This window comes from Nerophis lumbriciformis, linkage group LG21, assembly GCF_033978685.3.
Source record: "Nerophis lumbriciformis linkage group LG21, RoL_Nlum_v2.1, whole genome shotgun sequence".
Taxonomy (NCBI): Eukaryota; Metazoa; Chordata; class Actinopteri; order Syngnathiformes; family Syngnathidae; genus Nerophis; species Nerophis lumbriciformis.
Window position 1 is genome coordinate 24,495,164 of NC_084568.2, and position 7,450 is coordinate 24,502,613.

Sequence of the window (7,450 nt, forward strand, 5' to 3'; positions counted from 1 at the left end):
ATATGGCGGGTCACGTAAAATGATTTGGCGGTGCACATTAGATTTAAGTGGGGTGCCACCTTGAATTATCTGACGGGCCAGTTTAAATTTAAGTGGTGGACACCAATAAATTGATGTGGCAGGCCACATAAAATGAAGTGGTGAATCATGTAAAATGGTTTGGCGGACCACATTAAAACGACGTGGTGGACCTAATAAAATGATGTGGCGGACCAACTTAAAATGATGTGACAGACCACGTTAAATCATATGGCAGACCACATGACATTATGTGGCGGGCCACTTTAAAATTATGTGGCGTGCCAATTTAAAATCATGGTACGGCTACAATAAAATGAAGTGGCAAACTGCACACCGTGGTGGGCCACAATAAAATGTGGCAGAACGCTTTAATGATGTGGCAGGCCACGTAAAATGATTGGTGGACAATAATGAATTTATGTGGAAGCCCACAATAAAACTATATAGTGAACCACATAAACAGGTTTATTATGAGCGGATAATAATAATTATAATAATGCATTATCATTATCATTGTTATTATTATCATTAGTGCATCAACTTGGGGGTTAAGCCTCCCTTGTCTTTAAAAACTAGTGAACCCTCTGTTTCGAACTTTATTCAAGGTTCTTTGAACGCACCACTGTTATTGTTAGGATTTGATCACGGTGATCCCAGGATGCAGAGACGAGAGGCAATGTTGAATAATAAAAGGGGAATATTTAATAAGTCCAACAATTACAACAAAAGGCGATGGGGCAAAAAAGCACACCATGAATAATCAACAAAAACAGGTTCCACAGTGGTCGGCAGGGAGGTAGGCCAGGGCGCAATGAACACAGCAATAAGTCCAACACAAAAATCCTCTTTACCTCAGGGGTGGCTAGGAAGCAAGCACAAAGAGGTGAGGGATTACAGGAATAAGGAGTGGCAACATACCGGGACTGATGAAACGAAGCAGGTACATGCACGTGGGAGGTGCAGGAGACAATAACCGGCGAGGCCAAGCTGACTGTGACGTGCCTATATACCGGAGTGCTAATTGTGAGCAGGTGTGCATCAAGGTCCGCCCCTCGCCGAGGACAAATCACTAGAAGCACAGGTGTAGACAAGAGGAGAAAGCAGGAAAAACACTAAAAACACAACAGTACACCCCCCCCCCCCCTTAATGGACGCCACCTGGCGGCTTACCTGGTTTCTCCGGAAAGTGATCATAAAAGGTAGTTAACAGTGAGGGGTCTAGAATAAGTGAACGTGGGACCCATGATCGGTCCTCGGGGCCGTAGCCCTCCCAGTCGACCAGATACTGGAAACCCCTGCCCCTTCTCCTCACATCGAGAATAGCCTTGACTGAGAACGCGGGATGGCCATCAATAAGTCTGGGAGGTGGAGGAGGCACCTCTGGAGGACTCAAGGGACTGGTGGAAACGGGCTTGATTAGAGAGACATGGAATGAGGGATGTATCCTCAAGGATTCGGGAAGGCGTAGATGCACGGCGGAGGGATTAATGATTCGCTCAATGGGATAGGGTCCAATAAATCGTGGCTGGAGTTTCTTGGAGTCCACTTGGAGAGGTAGATCACGGGATGACAACCACACCATCTGACCGGGCCTGTAGTCTGGTGCTGTGCTGCGGTGGCGGTTAGCGAGGCGCTGGTTGCGTTCTGAGGTGCGTAGTAGTGCAGACCGGGTATTGCGCCAGGCTTGATGTGCACGGTGCAGGTGGGCAGCCACAGAAGGGACAGTGACCTCGGATTCCAGAGAAGGGAAAATGGGAGGTTGGTAACCGTAGGCAGAGTGAAAGGGTGACATGCCTGTAGCAGAGCTGATGAGTGTATTATGGGCATACTCGATCCACGGTAGATTGAACGCCCAGGAGGCTGGTTGCTGGTGACAGACGCAGCGGATGGCGGCCTCCAGATCTTGATTGGTGCGCTCAGTCTGACCGTTCGTCTGCGGGTGGTATCCTGAAGAGAGGCTTGGCGATGCTCCTAATGATTTGCAGAATGCCCTCCAAACTGCAGACGAGAATTGTGGCCCTCTATCCGACACCACATCCACCGGGATACCATGCAGCCGGAAAACATGGTGTACGATCAGTTCTGCCGTTTCAAGTGCAGAGGGCAATTTGGCAAGGGCTACAAAATGGGCCATCTTGGAGAAGCGGTCCACCAAAGTCAATATCACAGTGTTGCCCTTGGATGGTGGAAGTCCTGTGATGAAGTCCAACGCCACATGTGACCACGGGCGGGAGGGTATGGGGAGTGGGCGCAGAAGACCAGCTGGTGCCCGGTGTGAGGCCTTATTACGGGCACAAGTGGCACAGGCGGATACGAATTCCCTGGTGTCGGCCCTGAAGGTTGGCCACCAAAAGCGCTGGGACAGGAGAAAAATGGTACGGGTAATGCCTGGGTGGCAGGCGACCTTGGAACTGTGGGACCAGTTCAGCACTTCTGGACGGAGCTCTGGGATCACAAACAAAAGTCCCTGAGGGCAGTTCTTAGGAGAGGGGACGTTCTTGAGTCCCTCCTTAACACGGCCTTCAATGTCCCACTGCAACGCTCCCAGCACTTGTGATGGCGGAATGATCATCTCGGTCTTGACCTCTTCCTCGGGGCAGGAGTGCATCCTCGACAGGGCGTCTGGCTTACCATTCTGGGAGCCGGGGCGGAAGGTCATGGTAAAATTGAATCTGGCTAGGAATAATGCCCACCTTGCTTGTCTGGGATTGAGCCGTCGAGCAGTTCGAATGTAGGCCAGATTCTTATGGTCTGTGAATACCACAAAAGGGGTCTCCGAGCCCTCCAGCCAGTGCCTCCATTCTTGCAGCGCCAACACCACGGCAAGTAGCTCTCTATTGCCGATATCATAATTGCGTTCTGCTGGTGTCAGGCGGCGTGAGAAGAAGGCACAGGGGTGCAGCCTCTGGTCGGAGGTGGAGCGCTGGGAGAGAACAGCCCCCACGCCGGAGTCAGATGCGTCAACCTCGACAAAAAATTGAGAGGAAATGTTAGGGTGGACAAGAACCGGTGCAGAGGTGAACGAAGACTTGAGTTTATCAAAAGCAGACTGAGTCTCTGAGGTCCATAAAAAGGGGAGCTTAGTGGAAGTCAGTCTCGTTAATGGTTCAGCTACTCTACTAAAATTACGGATAAAACGACGATAAAAATTTGAGAAACCTAAAAACCTTTGGAGGTGCTTTCTAGACGTGGGTGTGGGCCAATCAACCACCGCCTGGATCTTCGCTGGATCTGCTCGGAGTTGACCCCTCTCAACAATAAAACCCAAAAAAGGAACAGACTTGGAATGAAAAACACATTTCTCAGCCTTGACATACAGACGATTCTCGAGAAGGTATTGGAGAACTAAGCGGACGTGCTGAATGTGAAGTTCAGGGGTCGGCGAGAAAACGAGGATATCATCCAAGTAAACTACCACGAAGCGGTCGAGCATGTCACGCAGGACATCATTGATGAGGGCCTGAAAAACGGCAGGAGCATTGGTGAGGCCGAAAGGCATGACCAGGTATTCAAAGTGTCCTAGTGGTGTGTTAAATGCAGTTTTCCATTCATCCCCTTGCTTAATTCTGACTAAGTGGTAAGCATTGCGGAGGTACAACTTGGTGAAATGTCTAGCAGCGTGTAGTGGGTTGAAAGCTGAGTCGAGAAGCGGAAGAGGATACTTATTTTTAACAGTAATATTATTTAGGGCTCGGTAATCGATGCAGGGACGGAGTGTCTTATCTTTCTTTTCCACAAAGAAAAAACCGGCGGCTAGAGGAGAGTTGGAGGGACGGATGAGACCAGAAGCGAGCGAAGTGGTGATATATTCCTCTAGTGCATCTCTTTCATGTTTTGAAATGTTATAAAGACGGGATGAAGGGAGTGTGGCACCAGGGAGGAGATTAATGCAACAATCATAGGGACGGTGTGGAGGTAGCGACAACGCGCGGTCCTTGCTAAAGACTTCTTTAAGGTTGTGGTAAGCAGTTGGCACAACCGATAAATCAATAACCTCCTGGGTTACGACGCGTGTGGGAACAGTGCGAGGGCATGCGGACCGCAGACAGTGCGTATGACAAAAAAGACCCCAGTTAATGATAGTGGTCTTGACCCAGTCAATATGGGGATTATGTTTTGCTAGCCAGGTAAGCCCGAGCACAACAGGAGCCGAACGAGAGGGAATGATAAGAAAATTGATTGACTCAAAATGGTTACCAGATAATTTGAGAAATAACGGCTGAGTTTGATGGGTGACGCTCGCCAGGTGGCCTCCGTCGAGGGATCGGACCACTCTAGGTCTGGGTAATTTAGCAACGGGTATAGAAAAATGTTTAACAACAGACTCATCAATAAAATTGTCATCAGAACCTGAGTCAATGAGCGCCCTAATGTCCAATCTCTGGTCCTTATCCCAGGTAAGTATGCCCGTGAGTTGAAGCCTAGATAATGTCTGACCTGTAGATGGCAGTAGAGGAGCAGGGTCGGTCGCTGGAGGAGGTGACGCTTGGATGCGGCGAGGAGGTGACGCTTGGATGCGGCGAGGAGGTGACGCTTGGATGCGGCGAGGAGGTGATGCTTGGATGCGGCGAGGAGGTGACGCTTGGATGCGGCGAGGAGGTGACGCTTGGAGACGGTGAGGAGGTGACGCTTGGCTGCAGCGAGGAGGTGACGCTTGGATGCGGCGGCGGGCAGGACGAAGAGGACAGTGGGTGATGCGATGCTCAGCCTTGCCGCAATATAAACACAGCTGGAGACGAAGGCGACGATCTCTCTCAGCTGGAGCAAGACGATTTCCTCCGAGCTGCATTGTCTTCTCTTTGTATGATATCGGCGGGGTATCGACACTGGGTATCGGCGCGAATGCAGTTTGACGCGCTCCATGGCCACTCCCATTATATGTTGAAGTGCGGAGTCTCTCCTTTTCCCAGTCAACAAGGCGATTTTCAATCTCCACCGCCAGAGCGACGAGCTCATCAAGGTTGTCGGGAGTTTTAAGCGGGATCATCTGCTTCCGGACTTGGTCAGCCAGACCGAGGGAAAAGACGTCCACCAATGCGGAAGTGGGCCATCCACTATCAGCCGCAAGCCTTCGGAATTCGATGGCGAAGTCCGTGACGCTCCGCTGTCCTTGCTGCAGACGAAGTAATGACCGAGCTGCCTCACGTCCTGGCCTTTCGCGCTGGAAAATGTTATTCATGGTTTTGGCGAACGCAGCGTATGAAGCACACACGGGAGATTGACGCCCCCATTCCGCGGTGGCCCAGGAGGAAGCCCTGCCACTCATATGGGACATGACAAAAGCCACACGAGCTCTTTCGGAGTAAAAAGATGTTGGTAGCAGTTCAAAAAAAATCTCACACTGGGTGAGGAAGGATCGCACGTCACCTGATTCGCCGGAGAATCGCTCGGGCTTGGAGAGTGGAGGACAAGCAGCAGGAGGGATGTCGTTAGGCAGCGGGAGAGGGAGAAGTCATTGCCTGCAGCGCGGTGAGTACATTTCCCAGTTGTGTCTCCAGGGCATTTAGGCGAGAGTCTTGGCGTTCCCCAAGCAGGCTAAACTGTTCTTCCTGTTGGCGTAGAGTTCTTCTGACCGGTTCGGTCTCTGCGGGATTCATGATGGGGCCGGTTATTATGTTAGGATTTGATCACGGTGATCCCAGGATGCAGAGACGAGAGGCAATGTTGAATAATAAAAGGGGAATATTTAATAAGTCCAACAATTACAACAAAAGGCGATGGGGCAAAAAAGCACACCATGAATAATCAACAAAAACAGGTTCCACAGTGGTCGGCAGGGAGGTAGGCCAGGGCGCACTGAACACAGCAATAAGTCCAACACAAAAATCCTCTTCACCTCAGGGGTGGCTAGGAAGCAAGCACAAAGAGGTGAGGGATTACAGGAATAAGGAGTGGCAACATACCGGGACTGATGAAACGAAGCAGGTACATGCACGTGGGAGGTGCAGGAGACAATAACCGGCGAGGCCAAGCTGACTGTGACGTGCCTATATACCGGAGTGCTAATTGTGAGCAGGTGTGCATCAAGGTCCGCCCCTCGCCGAGGACAAATCACTAGAAGCACGGGTGTAGACAAGAGGAGAAAGCAGGAAAAACATTAAAAACACAACAGTTATGTGCCTTGAGATGCAAAAGTGAAACTTAAACATAACTGTGGAAGTCGATCCCTACCCGGTCCACGGATATCACGTCAGAGGAGTCAGGCGTGCTGTTTAACAGAGTTTTATTTTTTCCATGCATAAATCAAGCACAATTTTTCATGTAGCTTTTCTCCAGTCTTCTCTCCCTGCGCTGGCCGCTCACTGTTAAAGACCACAAATGACTAGATTAACACGTACCACTTGTGAAATCTAATCACCTGCCAGCTGTGTCTCGCCGTCCCGCACATGCCCCGCCCCTAGTTGATGGTGCTCCGCCCTCGACACCATTGCCAGAGGCGGTGACCTTTGCTCCTGTAGGCGCGCTGAGGCACTTCCCTCCACAATAACTTTGTCCAATGCTACCACAAATAGATTTACTATATGTTTACCTTTCTTCTATCCCCTCATCCTGGTTCCCAAAAGTTGGTCCTGTGTGTGAATGAATAAGCTATATGCTAACAGTGAAGTGTTCCATGCTAGGTTTGCAGCGATCACAAGGAATGATTTGATTCAAACCACTTTATTATTGAGCTTTAACATCAACATGGATTTTATGTCAACTTTTATTATGTCATATTTAAATTTAAATGAATGAAAAAATCTAAAAATCGAGATATAAATATATATATATATATATATATATATATATATATATATATATATATATATATATATATACATATATATATATATATATATATATATATATATATATATATATATATATATACACATATATATATATATATATATATATATATATATATATATATATATATATATATATATATATATATACATATATATATATACATATATATATCATATTTTTTTAATATATATTTTCAAGAATCTAGATATATATTTATACAATTTTATATATATATATATATATATATATATATATATATATATATATATATATATATATATATATATATATATATATATATATATATATATATATCAGTTCTTGAAAATATTAATCAATTTAGGATTGGAATAATAAGAATCGCAATTCAGGTGTGTTTATATATATATATATATATATATATATATATATATATATATATATATATATATATATATATTTTGTTTTTTGTATTTTGTTTTCCAGTGTACATTTTTAAGAATCGATTAATACATATATATATATTATACATATATATATACATATATATATATATATATATATATATATTTATTTATTTATTTTTTTTTGAATTGGCATAAATAAGAATCGCGATTCAAGTGCGCATCGATTTATTTTTAGCACCCTCAGCTTTCTT